The 24,026-nt window shown below is 39.8% G+C and overlaps 1 pseudogene; it reads right to left on the bottom strand.

Moving 5' to 3' along the window:
* LOC114639281 overlaps nt 1-3,497 on the bottom strand; it is a 48,190-nt pseudogene extending 44,693 nt beyond the window's left edge.
* Nucleotides 3,498-24,026: the final 20,529 nt, after the last annotated feature.

Raw genomic sequence — 24,026 nt, 5'->3', positions numbered from 1 at the left:
GAAGAAGAAGAAGAAGAAGAAGAAGAAGAAGAAGAAGAAGAAGAAGAAGAAGAAAAGATAGAGGCCCTATGTCTTCTGAGCCCTTCCTTTCCACACCTTCTCTACCAGGTACACGAGCCATCCCTAGATGGGTGGGGGGTTAACTGCGGGCTTTTTTATTTGTTGATACCTGGAAACTATTGGTAAATTTGTTGATGATTTTATATCACCTAGTTTGGTACAAATTATTAGGAAGAAGCCAGGGAGGACCATGGAAATAACTGCCTTGAAAATCTGCAAAGAAAAGTTTTTCCTCAAAGCAGTTCCCTGCTGGTTTCCATCCTGTTAATGGAAATAAAAATGATGCCTCTGGTGGAGTGAAACAGCTTCCAACCAGTTTCTCATTCTTTCCTTAATTTGATTCTGTACCAACCCTGGGAAGATAAGCAATGTGGTACCTACTTCATAGATGAGGAAACAGGCATAGAACAGCCATTTGCATGTAAGTGATTATGTTGGGTTGCTTTTTGTTTGTTTGCTTTTATCAGTGTATGGACTGAACTGTCACCTAAGGATCTACCACACAGCTACATCTCTAGGCTCTAGGTTAGCAAGCTCTTGTTTGACAAGGTCCAGCCAGGTTGTCTCCAGAGTCACATTTTTTTTTTTCTGTCTCAGTTCCCAAGTACTGGGATTCAGTTCTGTGCCACTGATTTGGGGCTGATTCTTATAACACAAAAGAAATTTAAATGACAGAGATGTAAATAAAAACTTTTTAAAAATAAAAACATCTCTTTTGTGTGTTTGTATGTCTCACTACTATGATAATGTAATTATCTTGGGGAGTGACCCAAGTGGCTTTCTTCCAGCTTGTTCTAGACTTAAGTCTTAAAGAAGAAAAAGAAAACATTACTCTATGAGTGACACATAGGTCCATGTCAGAAAAGGAACAGAGTGGCCTTCAGGATAGAACTCTGTACTGGTGGTACCAGGCTGCTGCCCAGACCCTGTTTACAACCCTCTCTGGAGAATTCTTGGCCTCTGCACATGAACTTGACCACTGGTTAATGAAGCAGATGGATCCCAATACCTTCCAGACAGGGAAAAAGGTTGATAACTTCAGATAGGAGACTTTGGGTCCACTCTTGTGTGGGAAAATGTCAGTCTTGGGAAGTACCTGATCATTTGCTGTAAATCGTTTTGTTCTGAAAAAGACTTTATTTTTTCCTCCCAGAACTTTTCTTGCTTCTTGATCAGGATTAATTCTAGGAATTAATAATCTGTTAAGCACCTAAGCCCATTGTGTTTATAGAAGCAATTTCATTTTTAACTCAAGTTTCAGATTTCCCCATTAAGACCTATAATATTGTCCCAAATTTATGGGTGAGGACATTTGTAGCAGAGATGCTCAACCATTTGCTCCAGACACCCAATGTTTTAAGTCCATAGCAGGGATCTGAGCCTCAACCTGATTAACCCCAAACCTCTCCAAGTTGTCTACTTTAGTGTCTCATGGAGAAGTTGAAAAATCCAGTATAGTGTTTCTGAGCAGACTGGGGAGTTAAAAGGTGTGGGTAGGGTTGCCATTCTTGGGCAAGACATTAGAAAAAGATACAAATTCAAAGCCCAGTCCAAGGACCTAATCATCAATGGACCAAGCCTGGTAAGAGCAGAGCAGCTTGCCCAGGCCCAGAGGATGAAGCAGAAGTCACTTCTGCTTGAGCCTTTGTTCATTGTACAGCCTGTGTGCTTGGGCTCCATGTGGAGCCTCAGAAGATGATCACTGCCTTTGGTAGAGCAGTCCTCACATACAACTGACCAAGCTTGTGAGCCACAGAGGAAAGTATGTGTAATGTCACTAGACTACCTAGGTTTGAACTCTGGCTTTTCTCCCTTAAACACTTGTAACAGGAATAAGCTACTAGTATTAGTCAGTTTCACTTTGCTGTATCAAAAGACCTGAAGCAATTAACTTGGAAAGATAAACGGGCTACTTTGGCTATTAGTTCTGGAAGTTTCAGTACAAGATAAGGAGGTCCCATTGGTTTGGACCTCTGAATAGAGATCAGAAGCGAGAGCCAGAGAAATCCATTTATAGTTCAGTGGGTCTCAACCTTCCTACTGCTGCTGCAACCCTTTAATACAGTTCTCTTTTTTTGTGTGTGTGGTGATCCTCGACCATCAAATTATTTCATTGCTACTTCATAAACATAGTTTGTTACTCTTATGAATTGTAATGTAGATATCCTATATGCAGGATATCTGATATGTGACCTCTGTGAAAGGGGCATTAGACACCCAAAGGTCTCTCAGCCTATAGGGTAAGAACTGTTGCTTTACATCACAAACTAGGAAGCAGGGTAAAAGAAGAAGACAGCAGCTTCATAAGACCCAACCCTTTCAGGAGCATACTCCGAATGACATTAGCCATTGCCTCCAAAAGGTTTACAGTGCTTCCTGATAATGGCTCCCTGAAACGAAGCTTTTAGCCCATAGCTTTTGGGAGATCAGATGCCCAAACAAGAAAACCTGGCTCTCCATACTTATTTCTTTCGAAAATTGTTACAAGGACTCAGCAAGAAAACTCTTGTCATGTGTGCCCAGTGTTGGGCGGCCTCAGTTCTTAGAATTGTGTTATTATAGACAGAACTGCCTGGGGCTCCTCTTTTGAGCAGTCACCTATGCTGGAAAGCCTGTTTTCCAGACTCTCTTCATCAGCTGTTTTGTCATGGTAATTAGAGGCCCATGAGGATCCAATTAGAGGTAGATAAACAGCAGAAAAAGAACAAGATATTCCTTATCGCTGAGTATTCTTGAGGTAAAGTCATAACAAATTTCAGTTCTCTATAGGTACAGCTAAAAGGTAGAAGTGTAGAGTTCTGCTGCCCCTTATGGCCATAGGAAGAGCCTATTCATCTTTCAAACCCCTAGTCTAGATGTTTTATCCTCTTAAATTTCTTAAATTACTTTTCTACTTGTCTGGTCATTCATTTACTTCTTACTTAATTGTATTCTGCATGCAAGCAGTACTTACTGAACACCTATTACATCCAAAGCAAGGTGACAAAGCATGAGAGAGATTGGTGGTAAACGGCTTTGGTCTCCTTTATTTTTATTTATTTATTTTTATAATTTTATTTATTTTACCATTTTTGATCTTTGTTGGTCTTAGCTTGAAGGATCATTTAATTTTTAATTTCTACAACATCTCATGTGTGTGTGCATTTACACCACAGCCTTGTGTTTCTTTCTGCAATGAGAGTGACCATGCACTAACTAAATTCATGCATAGGAGGCAGAAGAGGCCTCAAGGTAAAAGAGTGGGAAAGCAGTCACTGAGCTGTGACTTAGAAAACTGGCAGAGCAAGGAATGGTCCTCTGAAGTGATTCTTTCTGGACTGGTAGGTGTAAGCAGGAAGCATGTGGCTGATACTCCAACCAACTCCACCCCACCATATTCACACCTCACCTGACTGGGGAGGCTTTAGTGCAGCTGCTCTTCCATTCTGAAAGTACATGTTTGTGTGAGGAGAAGTCCCTTAGTTCCTTACAAAGCTAGAAACAGCCAGCTCAGCAATAAGGGCATCCTAGAAGAAACCAGATAACATTAAGCCATCTCAATGGTGACTATTTTGTACTCTAAAATACTGAGAGATGCTGGAGAGACGGCAACATCAGGAGAATCCTAGGGCTAGATCAGTGGTTTGCAACTTGTAGGTCATGACTCCTTTGAGGGGTTGCATACCAGGTATCCTGCATATCAGATATTTACATTACAATTCAAAACAGTAGCAAATTTGCGGTTATGAAGTAGCAACAAAAATAATTTCGTGGTTCCACACATCATAGGAAACTGTGCTAAAGGGTCGCAGCATTAGGCAGGTTTAGAACCATTGGTCTAGATGGATGGAAGATGTGTGCAAACTATCACGGTTTTTTGAATTCAAGTACCAAGGACAGAGGCAGGCAGAGAAAGGACTTCTAACACAGCAGTAGGGTGTGGGAATATGAACCCCCACATTTTTTTTTTTTTTGTGCGTACAAAGCTCCTTCAACTTTTTTTTCTTTTTCACAGCTACACTTACTGGGCTGTGATCCTGAGTTCATGGGAGGAGAGACTGGTTTCAGTCCCTTAGTGGATACCCAATCTATGGATGCTTCAGTCTGACAAATGGTATTGTATTAGCATATAATATCTCCACATCCTTCCATGTACTTTAAATAATCTCATGATTATTTAGAATCCCCAAGGCAATTTGAAGGCTATACCAGTGGCTGTTACAGTATAGTGTTTAGGGAATAATGATAAGAAGTCTATATGCATTCAGTACAGATACAACTTTTGAAATATTTACATCTGTCACTGGTTAAATCTGTGATGTTCTGAATCTGAGGATTTGGCCATTACTGCTATGGATGGCTGAATATATTTAATCTTCCTGGGGTTTTAGTTTTCTACATCTGCATAATGAGGGTCTTGATAGCTGTGGGAGTTTAGAAACAATGCATACAAAACAGTTTGCACAGTGCCCGGCAAGGAGTAGTTGTGGCTAACTAAAATGTAGTTATTATAATTTTAGGGAGACGATAGTGCTTGTGCTGGAATTGAGTAATGTAATCGATTGGAAGTATCAGAGCAATGAAATCCCAGAGTTTCAGTTGTAGAGAACAATGGGAGTCTGTTCTTGCACGTGTAATCATCTAATGCAGGGTGGGAGGTCTCAGGGTGATTTTCTCCCATATGCTGCTTCAGAAACCCATGTTCTCTCCATCTGTTTTGCCATCCGCTGGGATCTGCAGCCAGCAGAGGGAAGAGTAAAGATACCCTGCTCCAAAAAAGTCCTGATCTGGATGTGTGCCCACATAGATGAGGACCAGTTGCTTGGCCACTCCAGGAGATGGATGAGGGGCAGGTAGCTGGATAAGATCTTTCATAATGATTGAATGGGAATGTTCTCCCTGGAACAAAGGCAGAGAGTTGAATAGGGTGATCACATTTTTGGCAGGCAGTTATCTGGCTCTGCTCCAGTGTTCTCTGGAACTGAGCTCATTCTAGCCAGGCTGGTACTCCAAGAGGCAGGTGGGGGCGCTAACCAGGGAAGTAGAGCCTGGCTGTTAAAAGTGTACTCTATGGCCCAACTGCATCAATGTCAACTCAGGAGCTTGTTGAAAATGCAATGGTCCAGTCTCAACCCTGACTTGACAAATCTCTGTGCAGATTCTGATTGTGAAGGGCTGAGAGGGACTTGAAAATTTTCCAAAGTTCCCATCAATCTCTAAAGCGATATGAATAGTGCTAGTCCACAGATCACACTTTAAATAGCAAGCATGGAGAAGATACAGTAAAAACAAAACAAACAAACAAACAAACAAACACTTGAAACTTCTTGCTGCATGAAATTAGATTCTGCCATGTGTATCAGGTGGAGGGGTGGAGTCCTCGTTTTTGTTTCCCAAATTTATTTGACAAGGGTGGGTGGCATTTTCATTGGAAGAGAACCAAGCAAGTTCCCAAGCACTAGTTTTGTCTAGGAAAGGATGAACTCTAGTGATCACCCACAGAAGCCCTGCAGCTGTGTCTTCCATGACAGTAGGCGACTGAGAAGAAACGCTTTACACACCTGTGGTAAGAATCCATCTCCAGACTCTGTCCAGCTGAGATTTACGTGCTGTTGTCAGAAGTGAGCAAGAATGCTAACGAAGGCTGTGCTAGAGTCATGTAGGAACTCACCCTGACTCATCTTCTCCCTCTCTGTTTTCCCACTGTACTTCATTCTTCTGTAGGAATTCATTAACCTACAGTGACACTTTTCAATATAGGACAACTCTAAGCCAAAGCAAACTGGTGTTTCTTGCTTTCACAGACAATTCTCTCAGTTTCTGTGAACTACACACATTTCAGGAAAGAAAACAAAACAAAACAAACAAAACAAAACAAAATAAAACAAAACACACTTTGACTTGGGAACCATGTGTCCCCATGTAAAAGCTGCTGAAAAGTGATCTATCTCATCTATGTTAACAAGCTGGTAGAATTCATAGAAGCAGAAGGGTGGAGACTAGGAAGGGACATACTGTACATTCACAGGACACCATGCCCTTTTCTTTAGTTGGTGCCTACCCGCTCCTTAATTTGTTACATCGTTTTGTTATGAAGAGGAATAATCTCAATATGGCTGGAATTTGCTGGTTGCTCAACTTTGAGATACTCTCTTTATCACCTTGCCCTTGAACCTATTTGAAACCTTAAGGACTGGTGACTCATGTATGGATTGATGTTTTATAGTTGAAGAAAGTGAGGGTTATGTGATGTATAAGCCATGTGAAGTGTGCAGGCATAGTTTAACCCCAAATCTGCATACAGTTTGCCCAACTTCATTACAATATTACCATAAATGAGAACTGAGCAGTTGACCTTTATCAGGGTGAGGTGATACTCCATAGTTTGAAGATTTATCAGATAGAATCAAGGAGAAATCTAATATGCAGCTGGGGGTATAGACTCTGGACAACCCATTTGTGCATTCTTGCTTTTTCAACTGGTAGTTCAGAGCCTCAGTTTCCTTCACAGGAAAGTGTGAATCACAGTAGTACCTTGAGAATTATCCAAAAAATAAAAAAGGCCTCAAATGTGAGAATTTTAGGATAATGCCAGATCTAAAATTAATGTTTGTCAGTGTTAATCATTCTGGATAATGTTAATATGATCGACTCAGGGTCATTTTGGCTGGATGGACAGACATGAGTCAGTTTAGGTCATGTGCATAGATCAGGGTTATTGCAAAGTTTTGAGGAGCAGCCTGAACATACAGCCAAGCAATGACCTCCTCTTCGTGTCTTCTAGGTACCACATGTCACCCTTCCCACCTGCTTCTACTGTTGGATATTGGACATGCTAATCCTCATAAGTGTCTCGGGTTTACTTCCCAGTGTAATGTCCAGTGAGACCACATCCTGTGTGAGTCTCACATCATTTTATCCTAAGGGGTTAATTTGAAATTAATGGAAGGGTATCTGGTTAGTTAAAAGTTAGCCAGTGAATGGACCTTGTTTGTTAGGGGTTCTTGACTGACTGGGCTGTAGGAATCTGCCATGGATTGGAAGAGCAAGAGAAGCAGTAGAATGTGTAATAGGGACACTAGTCCCTTTTTCATTGTGTTTCTAAATCTCCTGTTTCTCTTACGGTCTTCAATTCATTCTTTAGGTAGTGAGTGATTAATCATGTCATTGAGGGATAAGGATTTGAAATAGTGTCTGAACCAATGAAAACTAGTTCCCAGAAATGGTGGAACTGTGAAAACATGATGTGTTTGGCCCCTTGCTAGAGCAACAAAACTTTATGCCTTAATCAACCTCTTTGGGACTCTGCACTGCCGTCTAGGTAGACCTAGACAGGCATTTCTCTATTATCTCTCTGTCTCTTCTGCCTTTAGACATAATTGCTGCTATTTTTTCATTAAGGAAGAATTTTCTTAGAGAAAATTACTTTCTCAACCTTTTGCCTTTTCATGGCCTGAAAGTTACTGGCAAGTTCTGGGGCAAGGACTTTATACTTTTGCTATTGGATCTAATTCTGTGATTGAATTTAGATGGCAGAACATCAGAGAACACACCAGAGAAGTTAGCTGATGTCTCTAGCCAGGGGTGGCTGATTGAGAAATTCCAGTTCTGATTCAAGGAGAGGAGCCAATCACTCAATTATCCTGGAACTTAAAATGGAGTTTTCTAGTTCTTTCCACAGTAGGACACTAGGATATAGCAAAATGATTATACAGATGCAGATCTTTAGAATTCTGGTCTTTTAGGACATTAAGATCTCTCAGTCATCATTCTTTATTTAGCTTATTCTGCATGATGATTAAGGGACTGGGCTTTGTAGCCCAGGTTTTGAAGACTGCATCTTTACTCTGTAATTATCAGCTCTGTAAGTTGAGGGTAACACCTTATCTTCTATATGTCTTGTCTTTTTTCTTTGTAGCAGCAGAGTGGCCTTTTGTAATTGATATCATATGTATGGCTCACATTCAATACATAGCTCCTGCTCAACATGAAGGATGATGTCAGAACCATTAACTACTGTACATTATTCCAAGTATTGCTGATGACCAATCTGGGGATTTTACACTTCTGCTGAAAATTATTTTATTATTTTACTTACTTTTGCATCTATGTCTTTGGGTAAGAGAGGTGCCATTCTACTGTCCCTATAAAAGGCACAAACTTCTTCCTAGCGCCAAAGGTCAGAGTATTGTGTCCTCTAAGGAACTCTTTGCAGAGTTAAGAAAAACGCCCTCTGGTGCCCTTTCCAGTGTCTATGGCTCCCTGAAAAGAAGAGGATAAAATCTATTCTCTCTCATGAGGCTTTGATTGCCGATTTCAAACTCTGTTACAGCAACTTAATTAGTACACATAGCCAATTTGCTTTGTCCTTTTTCTTCTGTCTGGGTGTTCCCTATTTATTTTTCATTAAGCTTTATTTAAGAAAAACAGGCATAAGAATAGCTAACATTTACTGAACATTTGCTATGAATCAGCCACTGGGGTAAGTGTGTGTAAGGTCTTATCTCATTTAATGATCATCAGAATGCTGCACCAGGAATTAGCATCATCCTACTTCAGAAGTGCAGACACTAAAGCTTGGAGTGATGAAGTACCAGCTGATTTGGATCTTGGTCAAAGTAAACAATTCACATTTTAGCTCTAGTCCATATTCCATCTTAATGGTGTATGGGTCCCTTCCATATATGTGCCCTTTGGGGAAAATGATAACTTTATACACTTTTCACCATGATTGCTGAAAATGTTCATTTGATTTTACTCTCTCTTCTGCTCTGAGCTTCTCTGTTCTTTCTCGCTTTCTTTTTTCTGTATCTACTTTCTCCTCCTCTTTCTTTATACTTTTTCTTGCTTTATGTGTCTTTGAAGGAAGTTTCCAATGACAAAGCCAGGGAAGACAGAAACCACACCATTTGTGTTCCCCTCTCCCCACTGTTATGGTTGTTGACAACTTGGAGAGCTGTGTTGTCCTACCTTAGCTTCCTCACAGAACTACTCAGCCAGTGTGCCCTCAGTTGCCACAGTTGCCTGGAGAAATGGCATCTACCGTATCCAGGCAGTGGTAGGGGGGAAAGTAAGGAAAGAATTAAAAATTAAGGAGAGATGAGAAGCCAGAATTAATGTTTGCCATGTTTGGAGGACAAACTGACTGCCACATCAACCACTCTAACTCAGTGATTTCCCTGTTTTCTTGTCTTGGACCAAGAGTCTTCCTTTGAGCAATTGGGGTGGTAATGAAACCTGCCTGAAGTCTTTGGGAGTCACAATGACATCATGGTCTGCAGAGCCCTGGACAGAGCCTGGTTATCAGTATCTACATATGTCCGGAGTCACATGCTTCCTATGCAGCAAGATGCATCTCTCTCTTTGTTGTAGGAATTCAGATATTAAATGAAAGATACTTGGTCAAACACAGCACCACCAGTGGCAGCTGCAAGAACCTGGTCAAATTGCTTTGTGTATTGAGCTTTTGTTTCTTCATCTATTATGTCTGGGATAAAATATTGCACAGCTTTCTTGGACAAGGAGGTTTGAAAAAAGTCTCTTGACTTGGTCAAAATGTAATATTTCTCTTTTGTGTTACAAAGAATGTTTTCTATCGCTTCTTCTCATCATTCATCCTGTCTTAGCTTCATATATGTGTTTCTGGGAGGGAGTTGGAAAGTATAGGTATTTAGCCTATGAAGTAAGGCGCAGGCACATATGTAGCAGATGTGTAGCTCACTCTCCATGTTGGTCCCCATACTAACTGGAACAGGGGGTGTCCCTGAAGTTGTAGCCTGACTGTAGAATCTGTCCCCCAACAGGGCTGCCTTGTCTAGCCTCAGTGGGAGAGGTTGTGCCTAATCCTGCAGGGACCTGAAGTGCCAGGGTAGGGATATATGGGGGAGCACCTTCTCAGAGGAGAAGGGAGAGGGCCTGGGGGAGGGACTTTATGAGTTGGGGATTGGAGCATGAGGACATCATTTGGTATGTAAATAAATAAATGACACAAAAAGAGAAAAGACTTGTGTTTACACAGTTCACACAATTTGATAATTAAACAAAATTTTGCTGCAAAGTTTCACTTCAATTTCATGTGGTTCCACTCACCTGGTTTTCTGATGTTACTTCCATACTTTTGGCATCGTAACCAAGAAGTCATTTTCAAGGCCAATGCAAAGTAAGTCTTCAACAGAGTAAAAAGGAAGTTAGAGAATGAATAAAATATTGACACATCATATAACTAATAAAGGGCTAGGGTCTAAAATACAGAAGGGGAATATTCCTACAACTCAATGTCAGATTCCCAAATAGCTCAACTTAAAAAATGGCAAAGAACTTGAATAGTTATATGAAACAGATGCATAAGTGGCCAATGTGTATATGAGAATGCACACTAGTTATCAGAGAAATGGAAATGGGAGGCACAGTGAGGTGTCTGTCACCTTAGATTGTTAAGGTAGCTGTTATGAACAAAAAGTAAATGTTAAAGAGAAAAGCAGACCATGGTACACAGATGAGTGGGATGTAAATAGGGATAGCCAATGTGAAAATACTAAGGATACTCTTCAAAAGCTTTAACTACCACATGTTCTAGCTATCTTACTTCTGAGTATTCCAAGAAAAATAAAACAAGAACGTCACAGAGGTAGCTATTCTTCTGTTACTACAGCATGTTTATAATAGCTCAAGTACCCACTGCCACATGAATGGAGAATGCAAATGTATGTACACAAAATGAGATATTACAAATTCTTAAGAATATGGGAAACTTGCCATTTGTATCAACCTAGGTGTATCTGAAGAACATTATATTAGGTGAAATGCATTATAAGTATGGTGGTAAATACTGTATGTTTCCACTGATACAGAGCATCTACAATAATTAGGGTTAGAGAAAATAAAATAAAAATAAAGTGAAAACAAAAAGAAGAGTATGAAAATAACAACACCTTGTGGTTGTTTTTTTTAAACACATCATTTTATGTACAGATTAATACTAATCTCAAGGGTGTATTTTTCTTTTTTTTTAAAGGTGTATTTTTCAATCTGCACATAAATAAGGGAGACTCATATCCCAGAGCCATATGAATAAATTCCATAAGTGAGGTCTGTTCTCATTTTCTCTTAAGTGTGTGTTTGATAGTGTCCAAAATTGTTATTCTAACAGAACTTGCCTGGGGATTATATGAGGCTATCCAGTAAAGAATGGTTCTCAGCACCACATCCAGGTACTCACAATTGCCTATAATTTCAGTTACACTATCTCCTTCTGGCCTCCACAGGTACTTCCACACTATGCTCTCCTCCCTCTGTGTCTGTGTCTGTGTCTGTGTCTGTGTCTGTGTCTGTGTCTGTGTCTGTGTCTGTGTCTGTGTCTGTGTCTGTGTCTGTGTCTGTGTCTCTGTCTCTGTCTGTGTCTCTGTCTGTGTCTCTGTCTGTGTCTGTGTGTGTCTGTGTGTGTCTCTGTGTCTGTGTCTGTCTCTGTCTCTGTCTCTGTCCCTGCCTCTGTCTCTCTTTCTTTCTCTTAAAATATCATTGAAAAGAATTCTACAACCGTTTAACTCATAGGAACAGAGTAGAATGATGATTTCCAGGGACTAGAAGAGAGTTAAGTATATAGTTATTCAATTAATGAGAAGTTTTACATATGCAAGATGAATAAATCCTACAGATGTTCTGTGCCACACTCTGTCCTTAGCTAACAACAGAAAATTGTGAACTTAGAAGTATGTGAGAGAGTAGTTTCCATGTTAAATGCTTTTCCAACGATAAAAAAATAATGGGAACATCTGGATACTACTAATTTATGTCTAAAACATTTATACACACTTACCCACTGAAACAGAGTTACTGAAGGTGCTGCAGTTCAGCTTAATAATATATGTTATAGTGACACAGTCACATCATTGCATTATATGAGGATAAGGATGAAGGACAAACTGTAAAGGATGCTGCTGAATACGTGCTGAGTGATTCTGATGGAAGAATATGCCATGCAAGGCTACTGTACCATATTCCAACCTTTCTAATGTGACTTTTGGATTGATTCTGAAAAGAAGGGGTGAAACATATAAAGTTATTAGCAAGGGCTGAGTAGACAGTTTCTTTGAGGATGTCTTTGGCCCAGTCCCCAGTTGGTAATCCATATGCACTTGCAGAACTGACCATATAAAGTGCTCAGTGAGCTGCAGGTGGGACCTGGTAAGCTGGTGACACAGGCCAGGCATCAAATCCATGAACTCTTCCAGTTTGACAGTGACTCCTCATGCTTTTTATGTGAGACTATGAATGAGTTCTATTAGTTCAGCTCTGCAGAACGAGCCCTTCCGTAGTGATCAATTCAATGCTGTCAGCAGGCAACTGAGATGTCTGAGATAGACATGCAGCCAGCTTCACTTCCTCTCCCCGCCCCAGCTTTCCTAGTCAACAGTGGAAAGAGACTCAGTTCCATAAATCACTGGCCTTGCCACACCCACTCGGGAAGAAAGCAGCCTTTTCTCCTCTCATCATTTTTTAAGCTACTCACACTATCACGCTTTGCAAGCACCCTTAGATTTCAGTGAGTAAGTCATTAATATCCAATTTGGGAAAGTCAGTGGTATGTAACTGCAGCATTGGCAAAGTAAATGGAAAGTAGAGGGCTTATGAACATGGTATTAATTATCCTGTGCTCAAGACAGAGTGTGCAGGCAGGTGTTTATGGCTTCCATTTAGCTGAATGCCCTGGCTGTGATCAGAAAGAGTCATACCTCTGGATATATCTTCCTGTTCCATGCTGAGCAGTCTTCTGGCTCAAGTGATAGTCTTGCTTTGAATTCAAAATATAATGTCCATCAGTAATGTTCTATGAGGTAGGTAGTATCATATGAGGTGGATAGCCACATCTACACCTCAGGCAAGTTCTGTTAGAATAACAGTTTTGAACACTATCAAACACTTAAGGGAAATGAGAACAGACCTCATCTTATGGAATTTAATCATATGACTCTGGAATATGAGTCTCTCTCATTTATGTGTGAAATGAAAAACACACCCTTGAGATAAGTATTAATCTGTACGTGTGAAATGATGTGAGTTAAAAAGTCAACCATAAAATAGTTGGTGTTCCCATACTCTTCCTTGTTTTTATTTTGTAATTTATTTAGCACATCTTTTATCTAGTTGCAGCCATATGACCTTCTATGTGCTTCTGTTCTTTCATTAGGTTTCCTGGAAATTTCAACTATCATTTTAAACAGATGCCATTGTTATAAAGGTTCTGAGTATATCACTGTTAAATTATCATGCAAAGCCTCTTCCCCCATGATAGATTGGACTCAGGTCTGCTGAGATGAGCTTGCCATTCTGAATTTACAGTGTGGGCTCAGGAAGGGGAAACTATGAAACCTTCCCAGGACTGTTGCTGAGGCTTCTTTTTGGTGAAGTGAGTCTGAGTCAGTATAAGATACCCCATGTCTGCTTGTCTTGAATCTTGTATGGCGTGCTGCCTTAGGAGAAGGACATATGAGTTTTAGGTACAGTGGGCAGCTCTCTTCAGGTGAGGGGGGTGTGCTCTATTTTGGGATAAGTGCTCTAGAATTACAAAGGCAATTCCTATTTTCTGTGTAGGTGGACATCCATGTGTGTCCACAGGCTGCTTCATTGCAACACTTCATGGTGGACCCATGTCATTAGAAAAACAGATCAAACAAAACAAGAATGTCTTGGGTCAATAGAATGCACATAGTGCTGTCATTTGAATCTAAAATATCCCCATGGACTTCTGGTACCAAACTGTCTTCAGGTGGTAGTGCTCTTATGCCAGGTTCTCAGAACTCTTAGAAGCTGGACCTAGCTGGAATCAGGAGATGACTAAGGGTTAGTAGTTAGAGTTATCTTGTTAACCTTCCCTCCTGCTCCTGGTTAGTTGTAAGGCTTGAGGTAAAGAAGCTCCTCTGCCACACGCTACCACCACTGTGCTGAACTGCCTAGTGCCACAGCAGAGCAACCATGGTCTGGGACTTTTGCAAACATGAGTTAAAATAAGTCTTTCTTTCTTTAGGATTTTATCAGATAATTGTTGCATTAAGCAAAGTCTAACTAGTACACACTTCTAGAATAAGGACCATAGCTTTAAAGGAAACAAGATATACGTATGTGCACACATGGCATATTGGTTGCTATAGCTCTGACAGAATACCTGAGTAGCCTGAACTCACAAGAATAAGGGTCTCAGATGGCAAGGTGTTGAACCAGAGGAGATGGGAACCAGAGATGGGAAATAGAGAAGATAAAAGCAATAACTAGGACCAGAGGGTCTTGTATAAACGGATGGCCTATGCCAAGCAGATTTATTAAGAAGTACAGAATCATATATACTACTTTCAGGGGAAAAGCGGTCAAAGTCATCAGAGAGCTGCGTCAGAGAATGTTGGCAAACAGAACACAGGATACCTCAGACATAGCTGCCTAAGGATTGATAACCACAGCCTAGGGGAGAAAGCCACAGCCTTGACTCCTATAAGGCCCTCGCTCCAGCCCTGGTCTAGCTTTGCCAACTCTACTCCTAGACAAGGATACAGAACAAAAGTTCCCTCTGTCATTTCCTCAAAGAGCCTGAGCTGAAAGTAGAGCTGGTGCATAATGTCCCACGACTCCAGCTGGAGACCAAGTGACCAGACACAACTCACATTCCAATCATATGCATACAAATGTCGCATCTATTGTTAACTTCAACCATAAAGTGGTATTTTTCTTAATCTTTCTTAAAATTTTAATATGATTTTAATTTCATTCATTCTATATTTTGCATTACTTCTTTTTTACTGTGCACTGTATTTCCTTAAATTTGTTCCACGGGAGATTTTAGTGAGAACATCCCTGATTAGCTCATGTTTAATTGCTTGGGATGTATGTGGAACTCTTTGGGAAAGATTAGGAGGTGTGGCCTTGTTAGATGAGGTGTGTCACCAGTGGCAAGTTTTGAAGTTTCAAGAGAGTCTGTCATTCACAGTTAGATCTTCCTGCCATAAGCCTGTGAGTCAGCACGTAAGCTCCCAGCTACCATTCCAGCCTGTTCCATACTCTCTGCCTTGATACTCACACACTCCAACTGTCTGGAATTATAAGCCCAAGATTAAATACTTTCTTTTATAAATTCCCTTGGTCATAGTGTTTTATCACAGCAATTAATAGATAAATAAGACACATGGTTTGGGACTTTATATTGAGTTTATTAATGCCTTTGTTTATGTGAGCATTTTATATACAAAGTTTAGCACAATGCTTCTTGTTAATATTTACATAATTTTCATAAGAATGGTGACAGTAATTCTGTGGGAAAAGTGTTCTACTAATTTTAATTTTCCTGTATCCTATAATTTCCTAATTCTGACTTTTTCTCCATCATTTGCAATGTGGAATATGTATGTTTTTATGAAGCACCATACGTATGGCAGGCAGAGTTGTAGTAGCCCTGAGATTCGCATATAAGGGCTGAAGTTTTCAGGAACAGAGTTCTAAGGTTACAATATTTACTCAAAAAAACTGTGTAGAAATAATTACTTTATGTGAGATTTTAAGAAATCATTTATTCTGGTTTTGTTAATTTGAGGTGGTATATTTACTCTTGTGGGATGGTCACCATTCCTTTTAATTGACATTGAAGTTGAAAAAAATAAAATAAAATAAAATAAAATAAAATGAAATGAAATGAAATGAAATGAAATGAAATAAAATAAAATAAAATAAAATAAAATAAAATAAAATAAAAAAGTAAAACCATTAGGTAAGTGGGTAGAGGCATTGTTTGATTGTTCTGTCTTCAGTTGTGGATCCTTTTGGATTTTCTGACTCAAGTTGTACTGAATGTGGCAGGCAGTGGAGATTCCTCACAGGAATTTAAGGAGAGACAGAAACAAATGTGTTCTCTGATGAGGAGTAACTATAATGACTAAATACAGAATCTAAATGGACTCAGGAGAATGATGTAGCATAGGAGAAGTCATGGATAATTGGTATTATTCAGTGCATGTAACACATCATTTATTTAGACAGTGTTTTGCTGTGTAGCCAAGACTGACCTAGAACTGATGATCTTCCCTCTTCTTTCTTTTTAAGAATGTCATTTGCTAAATTTAATGTAGCTGTTATGTATGTACAGATTCCATCCCCTTCAGAATGGCTCTACTTCAGTTACAAATAATTTGTCATTACGTGAAGTAGGGTTATCATTGCCTCAAATACTAAGAATAGAAAATGTCAACTTCATTTTTATCCTCAAAACAAAGATTTGTTTCAATCCCTTAGAGACGATGTATGCTACAACCAATAGCCAAAAGCCAGCCTAATTATTGGCTTTTTGTCTGTTTGATCATCTGATTTATAACAGTAAATTTCCAGGGTGTCTCTGGAATTGCATGTAATGCGGTTACTATATAGTAGACCCACCTAAGTACAGATACAACATGACCACTTACCAACAGGCACCATAAGTATGACAGAACAATATGATCACTACCAAGCAGGCTAGGTTTCTAACCTATCCCTGACTAGAATACCACTGCCTCTGTATTCTGAGTTCTAAGATTATAGGCATGTGCCTGGATATATCAGAGGTCTTGATGAGTAAGATAACTATAATACCCAAAATTGGACTCAGTATAGCTCCTGTTTTATGCAGGGAATAATTAGGAGATGATGGGGTAAAAAGGAAGGGAAAAGGGGATGACTGGAGGTTCAGAAATCCATGGCCAGTTTATGAGTAAGTTGTCTATGTAAACATTAGGTTTTTTCAATGTGATTGTGAGGCTAGAAGTGGAAAGTAGACCATGATTCTCATAGCATAGAGAGCTTCAGGGTATGAGTAGAAGATCAATAAACCTCAAGTTTGAGAGGGAAAGATAGCTGTCTAGAATGGCCTTTTAGCAAGATGTGGGAGAGACTGGTAGAAAGCACACTGGCTAGGTCAAAGAGGACTCTTACTCCATTCTCACCTCATTGGGAAAGGTCTTTGGAATAGCTATCACTTGGGAAGGCTTCATGGCAGTTAGTGTCTCAGAAGAGCCAGGTTAAAGAAGAAAAGGATAAGGAAGTTCAGGATATGGGGAAGTTTCCTGCCTATGGGCCATGTTCTTCAGAGGGTACAATTCAAAGCAGAGGGAAATAGAAAGTGAACACATATTTTAATGTGAGGGTTGTTTTAGTTTGCTTTTATGTTGCTGTGATAAATGCCATGACCAAAAGAAATCCAGGAAGGAAAGTGCTTATTTGGCTTTTACTTTCAGGTCGTAGTTCATCATTTAAGTAAGTTAAGCAGAAACTGAAGCAGAAACCATGAAGGTACACTAATTGCTGGCTTGCCCACTGGCTCAGAACAGTTACATCCTGTACAAAGTCCAACTACTTAGGATAGTGTCCCTAATGTTAGTCATCTGTCAGGACAATTTCTTACAGATGTAGCTCACAGACCAATTTGATTTGGACAATCCAACTAAAGTTCTCCCTTTCCTGCTGACTCAAGATTTTGACAAGTTGAAAATAAAACCAAACCAGTATAGTGGTGCTGAGCAGGTTGTCCTTGGATGCTGAAGAACATGTGGCTCTGAATAGTCCCTTATGCAAACAGATGGGAATACACAGGACTGCCTTTATTCATGTTGGATTTATGCAATATAGGAGTTCAGGTTCAACAGGGCTTAGCATTGGGTTAATGCTCTTTTGTTGCTATCTCAAAATGTACTAATGGATAGAGATCTTTCTAGTTTTTTTAATCTCAGGTTTCATGTAGTTGTTTTGATAGGAAGTCAGGTATGAGGATGCCTAGGAGGACAATTCTGTCCCCACCCTGGCCAATGCTTAGGGTTTACCAGATGTCTGTTTGCTTCTCCACAATACCTATGAAACTTCATGGGCCAACTGGTTTTTCTGAAACTCAGCCTTGTTTCCATCCCACACATTTTTCACCTGTGATATTGAGAGATTCTGCTCAGGCAGAATCTTATTACAACTTTGTCAGTAGTTGAGAGGAAGGAACAGGCCAGAGCAGAATTGAAAAAAAAGATATTAAATAGGATGTCTTTTAAAAGTTGCTGAGAAAGGCTATGAGAAATCAGGGAGGGACCAATAAGAGGCGGCAAGGAGGATGGTGGAGTAGAGATATGGGATGGGGAACACAGGGGAAAATTAAGGATGAAATGTTTTGAAACTCATTATTTTGTACACTAACTTTAAAAAAACAAATAAAATTTTCCTATATTCTTGCTGTGAGAATACTATTATGTCTTTATTTCACCACTGATAATAGGTTCTTCTCCAACTTTATAGGTTTTTGGGCACTTAATGATAATTGGGGTGAAACATAGAAGGAGAAATTTAGTCATCTATGTTCAAATTGCTATTATAAGATACCAAAGTTTCTTTCTCATTCTTCACATATTTTCTCTGGACTCTTTAAGGGATTGGGACATGAATCTTTGTTTTCTAAACCCTTTGTGGCCTAAGAGATGTTTGCATAATTAGACAAAGCTGATGACTAGGTACATAATACAATTGTAGTAAGTTGCCGGCACTTATTGCTACCAACTATTAATGCAAGGAAAAAGAACAATTGGTTACAGGAAAATCAATTCAGGGTTGACCATGTAGAAACTGATCTAGTGATGCCTTCACTTCCATTTGAAAAGAAATTAGCTTTTCTTTCTTTCATTTCTTTGTGACCTGTTACCTTCACTGACCATGAATACTTTCAGATAACAGTGTAAACTTAAGGTTTTATTTCACATTAAGTCTATGAGTGAAAATCCCCTCTACATAACAAAGATTAGTTTCCATGCATTTAAAATGAGTCCTTAATAAGCAAAACTTGCCAGGGAAATGGCCCATTTATCTTGTTCATTTTTCACATTTTATCTCACTTAAGGAGGATGAAAATCAAATTCTTTTTGCCTTCTGACACACAGTGTAGCCTGTCTTGTCCATGACAGTTATATATGTGAAGAGGAAAATATGTGGGGGCTTTTGAATGTCATCAGCTCAGCCAAATACCAGAGCTTTCTGTTCATTTAATCAGAGAGTAGATATGCTTAATAATGAAACCAACAAAATATTAAACAAATGAGCCTACTATCAGAAGAGAGTGTGTGTCAGGGTCATTGTAATTTATTACCCATTTACTGGGCTTGAGCTGTCAGCTTGCTACTTTCATTTGTCATCTGAGCAGATGGAAGGACAACCCCATGTGAGTCATTTCCCATTTCTTATACAACAAAACCAAGACAGAGAGATTAAAGATATTGGTCTGGTGTTATAAGTCATGGACACAGCTGAAGCAGTCCAAGAAATAAAGCACAGACTAGTTTTTCTCCAGCTCACATGAATTGTATTCTGGATTCTGATATGTAGGGCTATAAAAATCTAATTGCACAGTGAAATTGGACATGGAAACAAACAGTTAGTAGACAGACATCTGGCTGTTTGGGATGAGGGGCACATTCAGTCACTAACTAGGATGGAGGATTCTTGCTGTATACAAAGAAAGCATGTTGTATAGCTCACTCTGATAGCCTTCTCTCAAATGACTCTCAGGTTAGTTCCTGTACATGCCATGATGCTTTAAGCTGTGCCTTCACTCTTGGACTGATCTACATATACATATGTGTATTTATGTATGTGCTTGTTGAGAAAACCTCAAACTTGCATGATGACACAACCTTCAATTCCAGCACTTGGAAGGCCGAAGCAGACAGATTTCTACATTAGACAGCAGCCTGGTCTATGAAACCAGTTCCAGAATATCCAAAGCTCCACAGAGAAACTCTCTCTCAAAAAACCAAACCAAACCAACTGAACCAACCAACCAACTAAGCAAACAAACAAAAGGACTATACATTCTGTACTCTCTGAATGGATCTAATAGACAAATCCCGTGCTTTCTATATGCCCCATCTTTCTAAAGTATACATCCATAAACTCTTTCCTTCTTCCTTTCCTCCTTAAATATTAGTGAGATAAGACTATACACATGGACTAGAAATGTTGGCTGGGAGAATCCAACGGGACCTAAGGTAGCTGGCACATAAAACACTGACTATACAAAAATATTGTATATAGACAATATTCTTAGGAGTCTTACAAATAATCTTTTTGTAGAAATGGAATAACTGGGAGTGAATTGTCCATTTTGAGAAGGATAAAGGGTGTGTTAGGTGAGAAACAGAATCTTTTGGGTTCAGATTCCATCTTAGAGAACCTGACCTAAGGTGGAACTCAAGTTAACTAACAAGCCAGTACCTGGCACTAGTTTCCAGGTTACCTCCCAACAAGACCTGCATTTAGCACCAGTTTCAAGGCTAATCCCAACAAAACCTGTATCTAGCACCAGTTTCCATGTTATTCCCCAACAAATCTGCACCCTCAGGTTACAAGCCTGCCCAATACTTTACTTCCCAATAACTACCAATCAGGACGAAAACAGAAGTTGTTTGTGGTTTGGATCCCAGCACCAGCCAATTATGTTAAAGGCCATAATGGCCTTCCAATCAGATGTTTACTAGACTAGATACCCCTTCTTGACTCTATAAATCCTTGCCTAAAACTAGGCTCAGAGATTCACCCTCCTGCTGTGTCAGGGTTGGCAGGGAGCCCAAGCTTGAATAAAGAGATACTAATGTGATTGCATTGGAATTGTCTCCTTGGTGGTCTTTTTGGGGTTCATGAATGTTTCATGGCACAACACAGGTCGAATAGTGTGGTTGTCAAATATTATCCAATGAAGTAGAAGAGCAGAGAATGGAAGCACACGACTGAGATGTGTTACTAACTTCACACACCCCAGACAGCATGGGAAGGAGATGAAGATTGTGTTGGAGAGATGGGAGCCAATGAAAGACTAGAGGACTAACATGGTAGATTTATGTTTCAGGATAAACCTAGTCTAATGTGTTGTCTTAATTTATACTCTTGTGCTAATAGTGAAATACCCAAGTCTGAGTACTTTGAAAAGAACAAAAGATGATTATACCTAATGGTTCTAGCCAAGATTAGGAGGCTGCTTCTGGTTAGCTACCAGTGAGAGCCTGTGCTAAACCCTGTCATAAACAGAGAAACACAAACAGATTTTGTGCCCCTTTTGAAAGGGGCACATGGTCAAGGAAAACTAAGGCTCAGGGGTCAGGTTCACTTTATAAAAATTACAAGCATGGCATGCTGTGTCCTAAAAACACCTTTTAAGGGGCTCACACTTTGGTATTTATAGAGATTAAGCTTCAACGTGTATTTCAGTTGGAACAAAGCATACATATCTACACCATAGCATGAGTGATGGGTGGATTTGACTGATGAACTGGGTGTCTGGGCAGAGGCTGAGGTCAGGAGACCATAGCTCAGGCTGCTTTACTTAGTTTAGCTAAGTGCTTTAGCTAGTAAACTATTTAGTTTAGCTAAGTAGTTAGATAACGGGGTTCGAATAATCCAGGTTTCATTGTGAGACACAATGGACTTGTTAGAGTAATGTTTGAGGTATGACCCAGAAGAAAGGACTAAGAATGCACAGCTCATCTTGCACAGCTGAATGGATGGTGAAATCCCTGACTGTAGCATAGAAGGAAAGAAGTGTGGGTTTTGAGGGCTTGATAGGAAGAGATCATTTGGATTTGAGATGCTCACTTTTTAAAATCGCTGATAATGTTGATGAAGAACCAAATTGTTCCAGGGTGACTCTTACTGAATTGTTGCCTAGATTCTGCTGATCTAGAGGGTTCATCTGTTTATAGACATATGGAAAACCATAGTGTTCTGTATTCTTCATCTCAGTGGAAGCAGTCTCATAGATCTCTGCAAAGCAGCAAGGAGATGTCTGAAGCTCAGACTGAATGGCCAAAGCAAGCCAGAGTGTTTTCTAACACAGTGTGACACTGGTATCAGGCCAAAGCCCACCATTAATAAATTTCAGCATTGTCTCCAAGTCACAATCGCTCAGTGTTCAAAAAAAAAGAAAAGCTACTAATAGCAGCATAGATGCCCAGGCCAAATGTTCAAGGCCATTATGGAGACTCTAGCTGATACCAATCTGTATTCTTCAGTGTCTGGGATTGCCACTGGTCATTGCAACACTGACAATGTTCAAGCTAAAATGTTCTCTTAGTCTCTCTGTACCTGCATGTGTGAATGGATGAGTGAGTGTGGAAAATAGATACGTATTTCTCAGCCATGTACTGGCCAATAGAAGAGAAATTGTAAAGCCGTGTTGAACTAGAAACACAGTGAGAAGAGAAAGCCATTCTCTCCTACGAACTAACTTATGTTTCATGTAACTGATCCTAATATAATATATTCCTGCTGGTAAATATCTCTAAGATTGTTTATTGCATATATATAAGGCAAAATTTTAGGGTTGGTGAAATATCCTGATGGTCTCAAGCCATTTGTTTGGGGTCAGGGAATATAATAGGAAGTAGTTATCTTGTAACCTCATCAGAAATCATTAAACAAACTTCCAGAGAAGCATCTTCTAATTTTGAAGCCCTGCAGTACCTGTCAACAAGATCTATGAAAAAAAAAGCTAAAAGGAAGGCATAAATGATAAATTAGGCAAGTGTCATTAGCACTCTTTGGAACATAGAGCCGCATGAGCTCCCCTGGCTTGTGACATGCTCTGTGCTCATTGTCATCAAGGCAGAGGGCTTTTCAGTTGTCCGGCCCAGGGCCAACATGGCCCATCAAATTTTATCTGTATTCTCTTTGTAAGGAGAAAATTACCAAGCACAGATCCAATCGAATGCAGAAGCAATTAATGTGGAACATGCTCAGCTAAATAAGCTATTTAAATGTATGGCTACAAATTCCCAGGTCTGTCCAATTGGATGGGGCCCAGCAGCAGAACCCCCAACAAAATTTTCAGTAGTGGCTGCTAAGCTGATATCTAAGTACAAATCCCCAGAGGGGGTGTCAGGAGGTGGTTATAGTATATCTTTATGAAGACAGTGATAGTGGCCCCCATAGGTACTGTCTGGAGAGGCAGAATTCTGGAATGTAGGATAAAGTATTTATCATGCACTTAAGATGCAGTTACATTTGGCCAGAAAAACACTGCAGTCAACATGCACATCACCTCCTCCTGGAGTCTAGCCATCTTGGTTGTGTGGGTAGTTTCTGAAAGGTTCTATTGTCCATCTTTAAAGTCTTGGGCAGGTAGGACAAAGTGAACTCAAAATGCAACACCCCTCCTCTAAGGCCTTTTTCTGGTTCAGGATTTCATAACTATATGTAAAAGTGACTTATATCCACCTGATGTAATTGTCATCTCCATGGCTTACAGCCTCAGGCTCCTAACCTAGGCCTGGTCCTGGAAGCTTCTAGCTTCCATGCGATCTTATCTAGTCATTGAATGTTTTCAACCTCTAGTATTTACTGCTGAATAAGCTCATCCTTTCCTAATTCTTTCTGCTCGCTGGCTGGCTGATTGAACTCAGGTTTTCTGGTTCAAACTCCTCTCCAAGATGACTGATTTAATCCAGTTTCTCTCTCTCAGCCTTTCCTGAATTGATATCCCTGGCCTCATACTACCTTCAGCACAATGCTCTAATCTTCTGGCTCCTTCTCATTCTCTGGATACGTCTGTCTTCACTTGCATCTAAGTTTGCTCTCTCTCTGCAACCTGTTTCTGTACAACTGTCCTGGTAAAACTGCCTCCTCTCTCTCCACTGTCCCTAAAGTAGCTTCCTTTTCCTATCTCTTCTCATGAGAGTCGAGGATAACCTATTATGCCAAATCTTTCTCTGACTCATCATTTTGTCTACTACTCAACTAGACATCATTTTTAAACATTAGTGCTTCCTTCTTAACTAACGTTACCATCACTGTTTGGGATTACAGGTGTGTACTAAGTGTGTGTCTGTATTCCAGCCAGAGATATTAAAGGTGTGTGCCATAGCTGAGCCACAACACAACTAGAAACATTTTATTTCAGTAAATAACACAATTTCAGAGATCATAGTGTGATCATATATCCTGAGACACTCATAGAAATG

Source organism: Grammomys surdaster, unplaced genomic scaffold (genome assembly GCF_004785775.1).
Source record: "Grammomys surdaster isolate TR1022 unplaced genomic scaffold, NIH_TR_1.0 125692, whole genome shotgun sequence".
NCBI lineage: Eukaryota > Metazoa > Chordata > Mammalia > Rodentia > Muridae > Grammomys > Grammomys surdaster.
Note: the sequence above shows the minus strand (reverse complement) of the source record. Positions and strands in the feature narration are given on the sequence as shown.